Genomic DNA, 19,148 nt, shown 5'->3' on the forward strand with positions numbered 1-19,148 from the left:
GCCAACCACAGTCACACTCTGTGTGATTTTAATTTGTTTTGTCTGATCTCTGTCTGAGTCTTTCTTGTCCTGTGTCGTCTGTCGTTTATTCTGTTGTTCGTTTTTTTTTTTTTTAATTCTCTGTGGGTGATTTTTAGTTTTTTGGAAAAAGGGACCGATGACCGTAGCAGTCTGGTCCCTTTAACCCCCCACAAACCAACCAACCTACAACAGACTTGTCCCAGACATCACTTTGCTGTAATCAGGGAATTGAGTCCAGACATTATGTATGCCGTTGATCTGTCTGACTGCCCCATCAGCTAAAATGCTGGGGTATTTAAGGAGCGAAGTAGTGACTAATGTTTACCCAATGTCACATGTCGTGGCCACATCATTCTCGCTATTACGAAGGTGTCAGTGGTTCTCATTCTGCCGTGCTTGCTTAACAAGTTAGTTATACTATAGGATTTAGCAATAGCGTTTCTTTCATTATGATTGCAAGGAGTTCTGCCATTCACCTCTAGATGGTAATGGCGTCAGTTTCACTATGTAGTAGACTTAAATTCATCATAGTTCAGCCAGTTTGCACAAAATGTTAATAAATTATATATGCAAAATTTTTTAATGAAACTATCTATCTAATAGTGAAAAGTGTATAAAAATCACCACAGTAGTTCCTGATATTAGCCCAAACACACAGACAGAAACTGCAATAGTGGAATTTAATTTAGATAGAGGACAACAAAACTTTAAAATAAGGTTAGGTTTCTATGAGACATGATACCAGTTTTACAGGACTTATATTGCTAAGCACCATAACCTAATCACACATTTGAAGTGCAATCAAAATTAGTCAACAAAGGTTACAAAATAGAATAAAAAGATTTGTGTACTGCGATTCTAGTGGAGGTTAGGCAGGGACACCAGAAGGATCTACCACATGTGAATGTCTTCGTCACATCGCGGCCTCGCACCCCCTTCACGGTATGTGACTGTTCAGTGAAGAGATAAATAAAAATTTGGTCTTAAACCAATGCTGTCGAAACAGGAAATCTATTGGCACAGAAAATACATGTAGTATGACAAAAAAAAGAGTAATACTCAAGTCCAACCAATGTTTTTGGCACATTTCCCTTGTATATCAAGTGAATTCCAAAACTGGAAATCCTCCTCCCCCCCCCCCCCCCCCCCTCCCAAACATTCCCAGTCTCTAAAGATTCCCAACTGGGATTCTCCATGCCCTACACCCAGCATGTTGGTGTTTGGACATTTGGCCAAAAAGGCCCAAGTCTTACAAGAACCCGCCCTGGTCTCACAAGCTGAAAAAGGTCTAGTTGGAGTGCAGGCAGTACGTAAACATTATAACACAGCTCATAGCACGAGGGGAATACTACTGGGTTAGTCGGCGAAACATCCTGCAAAAAAATGAAATCAGCAACTTGGCTGACCAACCGAAAGCACAGTATTATTCAGGAATGCCGAGACAACTTGAGAGGCAGCAATGATAAAGCACTTGGTCGATTAACACCATTCTAGTTGTTTCATCACCTAACCGTATAAAATGGCTTCGGTATTCTGCTGCTGAGCGCCTGGCAACAGTGCGCCTGTGGTCGCACCCATGCCAGTTCCCGCTGTGTAGGCTGCTTCTGTCAGAAACACAAGCCTTGTCAGCCATGCTAAACAATCAGTGATGCTTCCCCTGTCTGCTCATTTATTGAGACCAACATGACTTCACAATGGAATAAAAGGCACACACTGCAATAATTATTTTTTGTATTATACAATTCATAGCTTGGAACAGTAAACAGACACTAAAATCTTCTGTTCTTCAACTGTTGAATGTTCTATCTTCTGTCAAATCTTGCTCTTTACTTCATTATTAATTTCGATCCCGACTGCAATTTCTCAGTACCACTAGAAAAAAAATCTGTCTTCGTAACCACAACATTTGAAACTTCATTTGGAATCTGTATGACGTCACTTTTACTTATGTTCAACACTTCAGCAACTTTTGTTCCTCATGGCAATACAGCGTCTTCGTTGCTCATGTTCATTATTATTACTGGGACTCTAGCTACATTCTGTCTTACGTTTCTAGCTAATCCAATGCTTCTCGCAACGTAATAATGTACTTTGTTCAGTAACTCACATTCATCCAACCGCTCGATCAATAATAGAGTTGCTTCTTTACATTGGGATGACTTGACTTAGACGTAGATTATTTTTCCTGTTCCCCTGGGGAATTTGGTGAGGCTGATCAATCTATTCATCTACTCACAGGGTTTGAACAGATGCGTCGGTGGGGTTGATCGATCTCACGACGTCAGTGTTGCTGCTCCTTTGAGTATGATCTGAAGAATGATTTCCTAGCTTGTAGTTTCTACGACATAGTCTGATCATTCTATCTGCGACAACTATGTCTGCCACATTAGCGGACAAGAAATCAAACCCAAGTACACCGTCATTATTTGTAACCACTTGTGCCCTTGCTATGTATTTTTCTTGGCCTAAGCATACACAAATCAAAAAAGGTTTTGCATTACCTCGGTTCCAAGAAATCCGGAACCTGTACAGAAAATTAGAATCGAGATCAACATAAACATCATTTTCGTCCTTTTTATTGCCCATGAAAACCACACACTGCATGTTGTACCACCATACAGAGAGGCCTTCAGAGGTGGCGGTCCAGATAACTGTACACACTGTTACCTCTAACATCCAGTAGCACGTCCTCTTGCATTGATGCATGCCTGTATACCTTGTGGCACACTGTCCACAAGTTCATCAAGGCACTTTTGGTTCAGATTGTCCCCCTCTTCAACGGCAATTCGGCATTGATCCCTCAGAGAGGTTGGTGGGTCACGTCGTCCATAAACAGCCCTTTTCAATCTATCCCACGCATGTTCGATAGGGTTCATGTCTGGAGATCATGCTGGCCACTCTAGTCGAGCGAATTCGTTATCCTGAAGGAAGTCATTCATAAGATGTGCACGATGCGGGCACGAATTGTCGTCCACGAGGACGAATGCCTCACCAATATGCTGCCGATATGGTTGCACTATTAGTCGGAAGATGGTATTCATGTATCGTACAGCTGTTACGGCGCCTTCCATGACCACCAGCGGCGTACGTTGGCCCCCACATAATGCCACCCCAAAACAGTAGGGAACCTCCACCTTGCAGCACTCGCTGGACAGTGTATCTAAGGCGTTCAGCCTGACCAGGTTGCCTCCAAACACATCTAGGACGATTGTCTGGTTGAAAGCATATGAGACACTCATCGGTGAAGAGAACGTGATGCCAATCCTGAGCAGTCCATTCAGCATGTTGTTGGGCCATCTGTACCGCGCTGCATGATGTAGTGGTTGCAAAGATGCACCTCGCCATGAACGTCAGAAGTGAAGTTGCGCATCATGCAGACTATTGCGCACAGTTTGAGTCATAATATGAGGTCCTGTGGCTGCACAAAAAGCTTTATTCAACATGATGGCGTTGCTGTCAGGGTTCCTCCGAGCCATAATCCGTAGGTAGCGGTCACCTACTGTAGTAATAGCCCTTTGGCATCCTGAACGAGGCATGTCATCTACAGTTCTTATCTCCCTGTATCTCCCCCATGTTCGAACAACATTGCTTTGGTTCACTCCGAGACGCCTAAACACTTTCTTTGTTGAGAGCCCTTCCTGGCACAAAGTAACAATGCGGACACGATCGAACCGTGGTGTTGACAGTCTAGGCATGGTTGAACTACAGACAACACAAGCCGTGTAGCTCCTTCCTGTTGGAATGACTGAAACTGGTCGGCTGTCGGACCCTCTTCGTCTAATAGGCGCTGCTCATACGTGGTTGTTTACATCTTTGGGCGGGTTTAGTGACATTTCTGAACAGTCAAAGGGACTGTGTCTGTGATAGAATATCCACAGTCAACGTCTATCTTCAGGAGTTCTGGGAACCGGGGTGATGCAAACTTTGTTTGAAGTGTGTAATTCTAAGTCAACGTATCCGTGGTAACGTAATTTCCCGCCGTTTAACCAGTGCACCTTTAGCTGCGGCGGTCTTAACTTATCCCTTTTGTCAATGCAACACCGCATTAGTCAGGTCTGCGCTCCTGTGTCAACTAGTAGCTTGATGTCCACGATATACAGCACCTATCACAAAGTCATTTTCAATCTCTTTTTCGGTGGAGCTAAAAGGAATCACTGTCTCGGGCAGGGGGCGGATGATGTGATGGCCGTACGTCCCCGCACTCATTTAACGATCTCACAAGTTGTCTGTTGCTCGCATTCCTCTTATTGTGACAACTTTCGATATGTGACCCTGTATTCCACAGTTGTAACAAAGTCGTTATGTTTATGAGCAGGCTTGTTACGTTTGTAACATTCTGCATTTGTGTTGAATATCCGACGCTCTTTTTTTCGTGTATCATACGGACGTCTTAATCCTTCTACGCAGCTAACAGCTGCTGCTACTGCTTCCTGAATGGTCTTACATCGCGACAGTCTGCTTTGCTTACTTCCTCGCCATACAACCCTTGAATGAACGTGTCTAAAGCTCTCTGATTGGCTTCGAACAGCTGAATGCGATTCTCATTCTCGTCTTTGAGCAGCTCATATGTTTGAGCGTTAATGTTTCGAATTCTGTCAGCAAACTGCTCAACAGATTCGTCTCGTCGCATCCGCAGACTATGGAGTTGCTCTTGGTAGAATCTGATAGCATTTGTGCGCTTCAATCTCTGTTGCTTTGAACTCGTTGTAATCTTCACACAACTGGGCCCCACGCTGATGAAATATTGTACAGCTCCCTGAATTCTTAATTTAGCAACTGCTAATTTATCTGAATCAGTCCATGAACCCAACAAGGCAGCTCCTTCGAGTTTGCGGAAGAATACTTTTACGTCTTCCTCAGGTTTACCATTGAACTCTGGTACTGATGGCAACAATGAGAAATTCTTTATCGTGCCAGCACTCCAAGAGCTATCATTTGACAAGTCATGTGAAAGGCTGCGCTGAGTTCTGTCTGCTTTTAACCGTTGAATCTCTTTCCGCAAATCATTTATAACGGTTTGGAGATCGGCCGTATCACCCGGGTGAGAGTTTCCCATACTGATTTACACTACTGGCCACTAAAATTGCTACACCACGAAAATGACGTACTACAGAGTCGCAATTTAACCGACAGGAAGAAGATGTATGCAAATGATTAGCTTTTCAGAGCATTCACACAAGGTTGGCGCCGGTGGCGACTCTTACAACGTGCTGATATAAGGAAAGTTTCCAACCGATTTCTCACACACAAACAGCAGTTGCCTGGTGAAACGTTGTTGTGATGCCTCGTGTAAGGAGGAGAAATGCGTACCATCAGGTTTCCGACTTTGATAGAGGTCGGATTGTAGCCTACCGCGATTGCGGTTTATCGTATAGCGACATTGCTGCTCGCGTTGGTCGAGATCCAATGACTGTTAGCAGAATATGGAATCGGTGGGTTCAGGAGGGTAATACAGAACACCGTGCTGGATCCCAACGGCCTCGTATCACTAGCAGTCGAGCTGACAGGCATCTTGTCCGCATGGCTGTAACGGTTCGTGCAGCCACGTCTCGATCCCTGAGTCAACAGATAGGGACATTTGTGAGACAACAACCATCTGCACAAACAGTTCGACGACGTTTCCAGTAGCATGGACTATCAGCTCGGAGACCGTGGCTGCGGCTACCGTTGACGCTGCATCACAGACAGGAGCGCCTGCGGTGGTGTACTCAACGACGAACCTGGGTGCATGAATGGCAAAACGTTATTTTTTCGGATGAATCCAGGTTCTGTTTACAGCATCATAATGATCGCATCCGTGATTGGCGACATCGTGGTGAACGCACATTGGAAGCATGTGTTCGTCATCGCCATATTGACATATCAACCGGTGTGATGGTATGGGGTGCCATTGGTTACACGTCTCGGTCACCTCTTGTTCGCATTGACGGCACTTTGAACAGTGGACGCTACATTTCAGATGTGTTACGACCCGTGGCTCTACCCTTCATTTGATCCCTGCGAAACCCTACATTTCAGCAGGATAATGCACGACCCCATGTTGTAGGTCCTGTATGGGCCTTTCTGGATACAGAAAATGTTCAACTGCTGCCCTGGCCAGCACATTCCCCAGATCTCTCACTAATTGAAAACGTCTGGTCAATGGTGGCTGAGCAACTAGCTCGTCACAATACGCAAGTCACTCTCTTGATGAACTGTGGTATCGTGTTGAAGCTGCATGGGCAGCTGTACCTGTACACGCCATCCAAGCTCTGTTTGACTCAATGCCCAGGGGTATCAAGGCCGTTTCATGCTTCCCACTGTTGAAGAGCAATTCGGGGATGGCAATTTCACCTTTCAGCACGATCAAGCACCTGTTCGTAATGCACGGCCTGTGGTGGAGTGGTTACACGATAGTGACATCCCTGTAATGGACTGCCCTGCACAGAGTCCTGACCTGAATCCTGTAGAACACATTTGGGATGTTCTGGAATGCCGACTTCGTGCCAGGCCTCACCGGCCGATATCGATACCTCTCCTTAGTGCAGCACTCCATGAAGAATGGGCTGTCATTCCCCAAGAAACGTATGCCTGCGAGAGTGGAAGCTGTCATCAAGGCTAAGGGAGGGCCAACATAATATTGAATTCCAGCATTACCGATGGAGGGCGACACGAACTTGTTAGTCATTTTCAGCAAGATGTCCGGATATTCTCGTAAGTTCACACATCCCTGTACCTCCTCAGCCGTCCTATACTGACACCGCAGTTCATCAGGATTGCACTATAACGCCAGGTCGCACTCGTATCCGAACGTGGCGGCTGCGTATAAGCCTGTGGCCCTTACAGTATGCAACAAATGTTAGAAATAGTATATAAGACCCACGATAAATCGTACAGAAGGAGCCAGTACGGTGTGAGATTTTGATTACAATGTGACATAACATCAAATAAAGTTGTGTACACCTGAATTTTTCTTTAACTTTTCACCTTATTAGAGAACCATGGTGTTCTCTGGTCCGTTATCACATAGGAAATTTACAGGAAGACAAAACTGCAGCAGAGCAACGAAAATGCCAACATTTTTTTGAATATTTGATATATAAAGTATCCAGTTTATTTTAAGTCCATTCTCCAATTTATGCGGGTTTATGATGCATGGGTTATATATCCTCATAGTTTTACATGATCTGATGATGTCCCAACCCAAAAATGTGGAACATGTTATTAGGCCTAAGTCTGAGGAACTGTTTCTGTTCTGAAATAATTCGAAATCGGTTGCTGTGGCACCCTGTCACAATGGAATGGAAATGGGTTACTTTTGTTTGACAGTTATTACCCCCAGCCACGTGGTTGCACCACTACAGTCAAACACAAGCCTGGCAGGTTAAATCGAAATGGAGTTGCCTTGAAGAGGAAAATTAAGGTATTGCAAGTAGACGAGGTGCTTACTGACGAATTAAAAAGGTCATTAAGACTGCAATGCTAGGTGTAGGAAATGTGCTACCTCATCAAATTTTGCTACAAAAGATGACGTTTAATATAAGAAAACACCTCTTGGAGAATAGATAATAGTGCCAAAAGCTATCCGAAAATGCAACAGTCTCACGATAGCATACTGGCATGTCGTAATGGGAAAAGCGCTACATGAGCACCCATCGCAGGCCGTTATTGATGGTCACAGAAAATGACAGATTTCGAAGAATACGTTCAAAACTGCCTCCCGTGCACTAAGAGAGCGCAAGGACGAAGACCAAAAATACTTCTTCTAACGTTGCCTGAGGCAATAGGCCATAAGGGCTTTTCAATTCATGTCACTCGATTTAATTTCACTTTCCCCTGTAACGGCCCAAAATAACAGTATGTTTAATCTAACTTTGACATCTTCTCTTGGTACATTATTATGATATCTAGTGAAGACATGACCACTGAGACAACTGTGAAAGCATTCGTCAGTTAGTTAGTTGTACCACTTGGAAGTCCAGAAGCTATTATAACACATCAAGGAGCAAACTTTATGTCCAAACTTATTATACAGGTGTGTCAACGACTCAAAATAAAGAAGTGCGAACTACTTATTTCAACCTAAAGCCCGGTCCACACGCAACGATCTGTCTGCGCAGACATCGGCGCAGATATCTGTACATGCAAAAGATCGCTGCAAATGTGATGTTTTCACACGACACAAACCCCAGTCTACTACTCGCCCGCCATCTGTCGGTGTAGAAAAGAAATATCAGTGGCAAGCGACTACGCTCCCCGTAAACGTCAAACATTTAATTCAGTTATTTTGAAATATAGAAATGGAGGAAGTTCTGTTGTGGTCTGTGTTCGCAACTTGTGTTGCAAAAAACATTTAGACCAACCGCAGGAAACAGAGAAAGCGGTCAAAATGATGTAGACAGTGGCTGCTAAAGCGAAAGCAGTTTTCTCACGAACATTTACTGCGAGAGTTGCAGGGCGAACCTGTTTTGTTTTACATTACCTCGTGTTCCATTTTCTGGCACATTGACACTCCAATTTCATCTTCAATTGTACTCCTGCTTAGTCTTGGCGTTTCTTGATCACTAAGAAAGCCAAGCAGATCAAAATACCATAACGTTGGCTGGTATAGTTGATCTACTCTTACACCAGATCTTCTAGATTTCTGAACTTTGGATAACTCTTTTCGGTAAATAGTTCGCTGACAGACTTAATTTACTTGACTTGCCTTCATGAACTCATCCTTCAGGACAGCGTAAATAGTTTCACATGTGTTGGGTATTATTTTACTCAACGCTTATTTCGATATTGCAGTTGAAAATTCCAAATCCTTGTAGCTCCTTCCTGTTGCTAGGAATCTTAATGTCACCGCCAGCCGTTCATGAGGAGAAATTGCCCTTATCATACAAGTATTTTTTCTCATAATATGAAGGGTTACAAGCATTAAGAGATAATAATAGCTTTCGACATCCATCCGCAAATAATTTCGCCAGTTCGCAACGAATTTTTTATTTTTTATTACCGTTTCTCTGTTTGCCGATGCGTCAACTGCCCGCAATTTTTCAATTAGAGCATTGTATGCTGCTGTCTTTTTGCTTCGGTCACTATATTCTTTCATTTTAATCTTCCACAAACATGGGTGGTTTCCATACATTTCAATGAATTCACTTACAAACTCTCGAGAACACTGACGAGTATCAACCAATTTAATGTCCTGTGCACACATATACAAACACTAGACTGATCAAAAAGCTGTTTCGCGCCAGCTTTGCGGCGATCTCCTGTCCACACGCTCCAACTTGTCTGCGCAGATGTGGTTTGAACCCACAGATTTGAGAGGTTTCGCTCAAACCTTCAACTCCAACTTCCAGGTTGGTGCAAATCTTCTGTCCACACGCAACGATCTGTCTGCACAGACGTGATGTGCGCAGACTTTTGCGCAGACAGATCGTTGCGTGTGGACGGGCCTCAAGAGTAATGGGAGGGTTGAACGTATTCCTAAAACAGCTGTAATAATTTTGTCTTATTATGTAAACAGCCACACTCATACACTACGTTTACATGCAACACATCTTCCGAAAGACGAAAAGCGAATTTAGGAAACCGTTTCTCGTTTTCGTGTTAAAATGTTAAGATCTGAAGCGGATTTGCCAGCCCAGTTAAATATGGTGCCTGAAAAATTGCTGTTACAGTTTTGAATTAGTCATCACAATCGTTATTTCTATTCAATTAGACGAGATGTAAGCAGCTTTAGTTTAATATTTCACTGTACAAAACGCCACTCCGAAAATTTTTAAGAACAAGACGAAATGTGACAGCCCAAGCACGTTTTAAAACTGGTTGCGTTTCAATGGAAAGGAAAATCGATTGCGGAATTGGAGGACTGCAACTAGAAGCGGATTTCCAGAATCGATTTTGAAGGGTTCACATCATGGTACCTCCATGGATTACATAGTTGATGGCACAGGAGCACCAAAAAATTTCTCTAGACCAAGTTGCCGCTCATGTTATGGCATACTACAGTATTTTGCTTATTATAACTGTTCTCGCAGTTCTACCGCCCTGTTTGCTTTTCCAATACTGTGCATAACTATATGCTGACGTTTTACACGCAATTTATGTAGTAGAATACATACAGCCACTCCATCTGATCACGTGCCTTGGCGTAGTTCCAGCTCAAACGTTACGACTTTTATTTCCCTATTCTCATGAAGTGTAATTTTGTAATCTCACTGTGGATTGTTTTCTTTTTTTATTTGTCTTACAAACTGTTTGCTTCTACGACTGTCAAACAGTAGCCTTTTATCATTGTGCTGATTTGTTCATGAGATTTTGTATTATTGCCATGGATTGTTTTTACAATCTGCCTAATCGGTTTAACTGGACTTAATTACCCATGGAGGTAAAAAAAGAAGGGAGGTGGCCCCCACAAACTGGGTTCTCACAGGCATATAATATGACGCCACAGCTTGTGGCTTTCTCTAGTGGCATTGTCAGCTACCGTTCACACAGGGTGCCCCAAGTTTTACATAGTTCCACAGTGAAATCAAATGACTGGATATGAATGTTACAGTGCAGGTTATGGCTATTTAGATCTGTGACAAGAGTTGAACACGAGAAAGACGAAACCCAAATGTAGTATCCTAAGCTATATTTCGCTTAGGGATAAATTTGGGGCCACGAACACCTTTATATTAGAAATAACATTTGGAGACGAAAATGCTGTCTGCAGTGACAAACTAGCCAACAGCTGGCATGTAAATATCATCTACAGACATACCACTCTTCGAAAATTTTTAAATCTTGTTGCATTCGTTGATACAGACATTTCGAATAGCTAATTTTTAGTCTAACAGCTGCCACATCACACTCTGGAGCTATTTACTCCATTTAATCCACAATATATAGAATGTTTGGGCTCACAAATAACGAAGTTTATACTACTCGCTTTTTTGGTTACATATATTAAGTTTATTTATTTATTCACTTATCCAAAAATATTTTAAAATTAATCATTAGTTTGCACACACACACACACACACACACACACACACACACACACTGCTGCTGTTCTTGAAGTTCCAAAAGCTGCGAAAGTGTATCTGCCGACCACTGCTGTCTATCACTTTTTTCAGAAATAAAATGAAAACAAATTGAAAGCGAATGGAGTAAAGCTGCAATTGCTCCACGATAACTGCGACAAAATGCTCGTGTTTCGAAACACTGTCACCAGGGAGCACTGGTGGTAGGAAAGTGGCGGAACGAAGTACAACCAAGGGGAACTTCTTGCGGCGTGACCAAAGTTGCGTCTCTTACGTTGCGCCACTAACAACTGGGAATTGACACATGCAGCAGCAATATGCTATTAGCTGTGGCGACATTTCTATTGCGGGTGTGAACCTGGTTTTACGCTGTACGTTGTTTTGGAGCCAGTGTGGGCGTTGCTTTCTGCCATTTTAAGTAGCCGAAAAAAATTAGTAGAGTACTGTTTACGATTGCCTCTTGTTCATTATCTCTGTCGTTTGCGCGCAACGACTGTTTTGAATACTAAAAATTATACAGCTTGCTTGAATAACATAGTGTCAGGAAGACAATTTCGAACGTTTTACTGTTCTTGAAACCGCATTTGTAGTAATACATCACATTTGGCCTCGTTAACATAACTAGATTTTTGCTGATATATTTCGGATAAGCAGAAACAGAAGGAGATAATGTGAAAGGCACGCTTTCCATTTAACTCCACTTTCACTGTCTTATCAATAGCGTATGAAACCGGAAATCCAAAACTAATGCTTGTTTGCATAGTAGTATCGGTACTGCTTCTTGTTGGTTACATTTTCAGACTTCAACTCATACGCACAACGTTTTTAGTATTCACGTTTGCAAAAAACCTACCTAGATGTTCTTTGCTAGCCCATAAATGTATACAATGAGGAAAGAAGCAAGGCATGCTATCGTATCTTGTGCATGTCAACGTTGTGAATGATTATTGAAGTGTCAACGAAACAGAACTACATAGGGATGTATATACATGCAGAACAGAGTTCCTGTTTTATTAGATTGTCAGTGTATTAATCTCACTGAAGTTTATCCATCTTCTCACTTTGAAATCTTATCAGTGATGCGTCATTCAGTGTGTGGTCAACAATAGCAAGTTATAGAGTAAAAAGGACAATATAATTTTGTATACGTCTTCCAGGATTGTGGAATGTGTAAACTGATTAAGGGAATGGTCTCAAACGCTTAAACCCCTTAAAATTTATATTTTTCTTTAACATATATGTGAGTAACTTGTTAGTAATGACAGCCTAACCTGTTTAAGATGTCGGCATGCCTTTCCAACAGTAGCCTGTTTGCATCTTTTCCCAGAATATTTTTTCATGTCAGTTTTTCAGGGATAACCAAACATAGCATAACTGGAATATATGTATACTTGATCATCTGCTTGATTTTACTTTTGAATTTCATCTGGTGGGTTTCAAAGTCTATACCATGCTTTATGACAAGCCAATAGCTAGTTACTTATGTTCATGTTCCATAATTATACCATTTGCATGACATATCATAATGATATGGAAAGAGTCATTATATACTGACATCTGTTTTTTTTTTTCGTAAAGATGTGTCCATGCTGACTATTTATTAGATTTTTACGTTTTTTAAATTAAATACAGACAGATGTTAGACATTAATTCCTACCCATCACCATTTACACATTACAGTAATAGATACTCTTATGTGGAATAGGAGGAGTTATCAAAGAGAAACGTTTTCAGTTTAGTCTCAAATTTTACTTTGCTGTGTGTCAGGCATTTTATGGGAAGTGATAAAAACTTTTGGTTGCAGCATTGTGAACCCCTGTTTGTGTTACAGACTTATGAGGTGTAATGAATGTCGTTTTTGCTACTGATATTGTAATTATGTACATCATTGTTACTGTTGAAGTGCAGTGGATTCTTTACAACAAACTTCTTGAAGGAATAATGTATTGTGAAGTGGATAGTTTGCTACTCACACGACGAGCACAGTGAAGGCACGGCGAAAAGTGTATTCATATAAATGTTCAGGCAAAGCCTTCTTCAGAAATGAAGCACAGCACATATACACAGTTATGCAATCGTACACACAAAAAACAGGCACCCTGACTGCTGTCTCTGGCTGTTATAGCTAAACTCTTTTCAAAATGTGGAGGAAATGTGAACAATGAATAATAATTATCGGCGAGAGGAATTTAGAGCATCAGATGCTGCCCCAATAATAGCACAATCTCGTAGCAGTGTGTTGTTTGGGTGGGAGAGCCCAGTGTGGCTCGGATGTCGGAGCGTCTGCGACATGGAAGACAGTGAAAAACAGGAAAGAAGAGAAAGAACGGACACTGACTAAAGCAAGGCAAATCTAAAGTCAAATGACAGAAATAAAACCATTACAATAAAAATAAACAGTGCAACAATAATTGATATATACAAAAGGAAATACTACTTACGAAACTGTAGATTACGATCGGATCGATTACTACACCCGTCCACAATTAAAGCACTCAACACGGTCGAAACTGGGCACAGATACATCAGAGTGACGTCACGGGGAAATATCAAAGCGGTGAACCATGGAGGTATGAATGTGGTAAACCTAATGTTTTGGGCTAGTTAAGATGACTGACATTGGTTTCACGTTTGTCATGTAATGACACCTCCCTTCTTTTTTTACCTCCATGTAAATTACCTTGCTTTTGCGAACACTAAATTTGGGTCAAAGGACTCGTCCTTCAGGTGTTTGTTGTAAATGATTTGTCATTTGTTTGTAACAAGCATCAATACGGTGAGAAGCGTTATATTTTTCAGTTGTCATTTAATGGTTTTATTAGTCAATCTATTTAATTGCCTATGTCATTCTGGCTGAAGCTCAGAAAGACTTAATCAAGTAGTTGACTTGGTGCCCTCCACACAATAATATATTTTCAGTTTGTTTAACTTTTATTGGGTCATTTACATAATTACACCATTATGTAGAGAATGTAATAGCTAGTGACAACGAACTCTAAATAAATTTGACTTACAATGTTCCCCTCCTCCCTGATTACAGTTAAAACCAACTGCCATGTTTCAAAACTCTGTTCTGCGATTTTGGTCTGCCCTATCGATGGGTTGGCAAACAATTGGTGCCACCTTGGTGGTTACCCAGTCATTGTGAGGACACTGGGCACTGTGCATTCATGTCATTCTAATGCAGACCAACCACAGTCTGATGAGGAAATTCAATGTCAAGCAGATACTATTCTATTACAAACTACATTAGGTTCTATACCTCCTCTAATAAAGCTAGAAACCAATCATTCATTTCATTCATTAACAAAAAAGATTAAAAAAATTTAAAAAAGTCCATCGTATAAGCATGTATTGCTTATTTTTACATTGTATCCTCATCCTTGTCATACGAGTGTTTCAGGTGTTGGTACTCCTCGAGACTGTCTCTGAAACCAGCTTTGGGTACATCTGTAACGCTGCTGCAATCATAGTCTTGTGTTGACAATTGCAGTCACCCAGTCACTACATGGTCAAGTAACAATTAGTCTCACATTCCAAGATTTGAAATGTTAAGGGAAATTAAAACATTGGATCAGTAAATCAAAATCAAATATCGTTAGCGGCCATATTTATGGTCCCATTGAGATTGTAGAGTTCACCCATGGGAGGAACAAGGTGCTGACAGACCCTGAATATGGGTAATTCTTATTATTTAAATTTTACAAAGAGTCCGCCTATTTCGTCCATTGTCTCTCCACTGATTCGACACCAATCGAAAGGTTCGCGCCGGAATAGTCCAAATTGTCGTCAGCAAAGCCACTTTCGCAATCAAGTCACATCGCCAGATTACCTGACTGGTGAGACTGTGGGCTATTGGAGCCGTGACCAGAAAAATCTCTCTCTTCTGTTCCGAACCACCGCCTAGAACAGATGTTTAGTTCCTTCACATTTGAATTTTTCCATCTCCTTCAAGATGGGTCTGGGGCTACTAAAGTTCTTCTCTCATTCTCCGGCAATCATTGCCGTATAGTCGCCCCCCCTCCCCTCCCCCTCCCCCACTTGCAAATAAACTGATGTTTTTTTTTTCTAAACCTGTGCACCGTGCTTTAGTTACAAAACCACACCGCTTCCCAGTTGTGACTAAACCTCTGAAAGGGAATACAGGGCAGGGGCATAGCTACTGTCGTATCAGTGTTATGGGGTCCCCGGTCTACAGTGGCTCCGACATGTATTAGCGAAAATTCGTAAAATCTTTTCCACAGTCTCACTCAAGGTTAATGCTTAAGTCTTAGGCTGTACCCTAAGCGCTTAATTAACTGGACGTCCAAATGTTGGCAACTCTGAACATCTCAGATTTCCTGCAGCACACATCAGTGAACAACAATGATTATGATATTTCTCCATTTCAGTTGAATGAGAACAATTTATACACATTTATTTCAGTCTGTGCACGCGGTTCATGACATTGAAATGTTGTATATCTAAGTGACTATTTTTTCGTTGATGCGTTTAATTGTGAAAGAAATGAGTGAAAGAAAGAGAGATTGTCCCAGTGGAGCTAAGAAAATAAGAAATAAACAGTAGAAGGAGGAAGTTATAAAGAAATTGCCCAAAACTTCTTCATTTTTCCAGCCATCAGATTCTGTGAGTGGTTTACTTTGTAATGATAAGTATTAATAATTATCTCTCTCTTCAGGAAAAATACTTCTTGTTTATAATTTAGGTCACGTTATGTACATCTGTGTAGCGTTCTAGACTGTGTAACGTAGATTTCATAAGTATCATTACACCTCATTGCGAACCTGTACAACATATATATTTTTATTTGAATTATGATAACAAACAATAAGGTTAGATGAAAGGTGCGCATGCGATGCCTGTTGCTTGAGAACAGTGGCGTGTGACAAGTTTCACCCAAGCCTATCGTCTAGTCGAACAAATTGCACTACGTAAACACATGCAAGCAGAGTGTTTGTATACAAACGTTATGCACCTTTACAACAAAATACATTCTATAATTTTATATACACACGTTTTCCCATATTGTATGTACATGGATGTTTAATTTTACGTGCTTTGTGCAGGGTGTATTAATTAAACAAATTTTTTATTCTATGCAGTTACCAATATGATGAAACATTAAATTTGTTTACAACAATGAGCTTATGTCAGGAAGAGATCTCTTCCAGCCAACACATCTGGCGTGGAAATGGCGATGAAAAATAAAATCATTCAATGTAGATTTTATTAAGTACACATTTAATAAAATAAAATTTTAATTAACATAGTACAGCATTACTGTTTAACCTCGTTAGCTCGTAATTGTTTAAGACGAACTCCTGGTTAACATGAAAAAAAAATTGTCCAAACAGAAATACATTAGTTCTAATAGTAAATTTTAATGGTTAACACTAATTTCGGTTAAGGCGAATTATGGACTCTTTTTCAGTCCCAAGCGTAATTAAATTTCATTTTAACACAACCTTTCAATATTACAGTAATTCTTTTATTAACTGAATGCAAGAACTGTAACTACAGAGCTACCTACCCATTGTTGAATAGTTTCTAACGTATCGGTATTGTGGGTGGGGAGCCCCGATTATGAGCCCATACCCTACATTTATCCAAAGGTTATCAAAGTATGTTTTACAGATTTTTGCGCTTTGTCACGCGTAATAAAAACAAAATAACAGTTGATACCTGCAACAGCAAAAAAATAGTTCCTTGAGAGAACTGGCCGATGGAAAATTTGTTATAATTAAGGACGATAATCGAATTTTTGGAGAAAGACCCATGAATTTGTGAATTATTGGTTAGATGGAAACGTCTGTATCGACGATGTAAATTCCATGATGCTATGTTAGATGTGTTGACTTTGCTGGTTACATACTCCCCAAGGCTATTAATTTCGTGCTAGGGCTGCTACAAATATTTGTTTTTAATGTTGACGAGCCTTGGAAAACATCATAGGTGAATATGCTCACATAGTATTTATTATAACATCCATTTGTCACGAATGGAGACTACAAAAAAATAGCTCACCAAAGAAAAGAAAGGCACATTTTATATCGAAAAAAACGGGAACATTACACTGTACATACATAAGTAACACTTTGCAAAAGTGTAACATGAATGAACAGAAATTTCTCTCGATATATACCAAATTCACAGAGGAGTACAAATGGGAAGACCACAAATACAGAGAGGTCAGTCAACACACATTGCAGTTTTGCAGCTATTGCAAATTGATATACGTGTGAAATGTTTTTGGAAACAAATCGCTAACAGTATTTCATAACACACAGTCCATTCAATGTTACATTCACCGGTGCCTGCGAAGTGGCGAATTCTGTTTTACATTACGTTTAAAAATAAGTGTACTACTTTCAGTCACTGGTGCGGACTTGGTCCACTCAGTTCCAAAAAATTTTCCCTCAGAGATGCCGAGATACCGTTCCGGCGTATTCTGGTCCAAATTAAGCCCTATACTCCACTATTTTGTTCAGATTTTGATGATCCCCCTATGTTCTGAAGGAATCTTGCCTGTGATGCTTAAATCTTTTCGTGCTGCCTTGAATAATCAGCCAGTCTATTCAGTGATTATTTGTCTTGTGCTACAGCATCAGTCACGCCATGTATGTTTTATTGTTGTTATTATCGCTTTGTTGGGCGCTAACTTGGATTTATAATAATACTAGATGGGAGAGGAAAGTTTACTTTTTCACCGCCTCAAGGGCGTGTAACAGGACTGTAGAGGCTTTATAAGTACTGTATTTTAAACGTCAGTCTTCTCTTACTCATGAAATATCTGTGTGTGAACCGTCTTACTTCAATGTCATATGGTAGAAAAATGTATCACATACGAGTATTAATGGCTCTGCAAAGAAAGTGCTTCCTTGAAATATCACTTGTATTCGTTGAATCTCCACCACAGCAGTCATGCAGGACGACAATTTCACTTCTTCCACCTCACCATTGTTCATCCGCCTTTTTCACCTCGCACCTCCATCCACAGCGAATTTAAGACTCATCAACATATAAAATATTGCACACTTTGGAGTTGTATGTTATCAAGGAGGCTCATGAAACAATTTAGGTTCGCCAAGCTTGGTTTAAAGATTAATTAAAAAATTAAAGTTATGTTTAATTAACATTTTTAGCCCTACAGTTTTGAATAATTTCAAAAAATTTTCAATATTAATTTTACTTCGTTTTATTTTTAGATTCATCTGGAACACATTGTCTGCCAGAGGTTCGGGAAATAGAAGAAACCCATACCGAAGATCTTAATAAGTCCGAGGAATTTCATAATATATCTTTGTCAGATAGAGGAAATTTTGGTGACAGCCTTGCTGAATGCAAACGAGAAATTATTTTTAAATTGGGCTTATTTAAACCACAAGGACCGTTTCCAAAAGAGCAAGAACATAAGCAATGTTTTTCAGCGTATCATTTCTCATACTTCAATAAGGCTGGTATAAAAATTTCAAGGCCATGGCTACGTTATTCTAATAGTTTAAACAAACCGCATTGTCGCTTCTGTTGGTTGTTTGCAAATGGTCAAAGCGAATCATACTCCTCCACATGGAGTAATGGCGTTTCTGTTAGAAGCAATTTTACACAATATATATCTGACCATGAAAACTCACAACAGCATATTAAATTGAGTCTTTCTTTTAATAGTAATTATTATTGCAAGATAATACCATCGATACTTTACTACAAAGTGAAATCAATAGTAAAATTACTTTCTGGTGAGATGTATTGCATCATGTTATTAATATCATAATTACTTTAGCTTTATGCAATTTTCCTTTAAGAGGCCATAATTCTGAATCTGAAATTTGATCTCAAATTTATGTTTCAATGGAATTACGATCCTATTTTAAAAGGACTTCTTTTAAAGCAAAAAGATGAAATAAATTACTTAAGCCCCACAATTCAAAATGAGATTGTTAATTTACTTGCTGCTGCACTTAGAGAAAATATTGTTTTAGAAATTAAATGAGCTGCTCCATTTCTAGTCATTATTTTGGATACAACTCAAGACCTGTCAAAAACTGACCAACTTTCAGTAGTTTTTCGATACATCTCAGTATCGTAAAAGATGATTGTGTGCCTAAAGAAACAAAAATTTGCGAGTCC

Source organism: Schistocerca serialis, chromosome 8 (genome assembly GCF_023864345.2).
Source record: "Schistocerca serialis cubense isolate TAMUIC-IGC-003099 chromosome 8, iqSchSeri2.2, whole genome shotgun sequence".
In the NCBI taxonomy this organism is placed as follows: Eukaryota; Metazoa; Arthropoda; class Insecta; order Orthoptera; family Acrididae; genus Schistocerca; species Schistocerca serialis.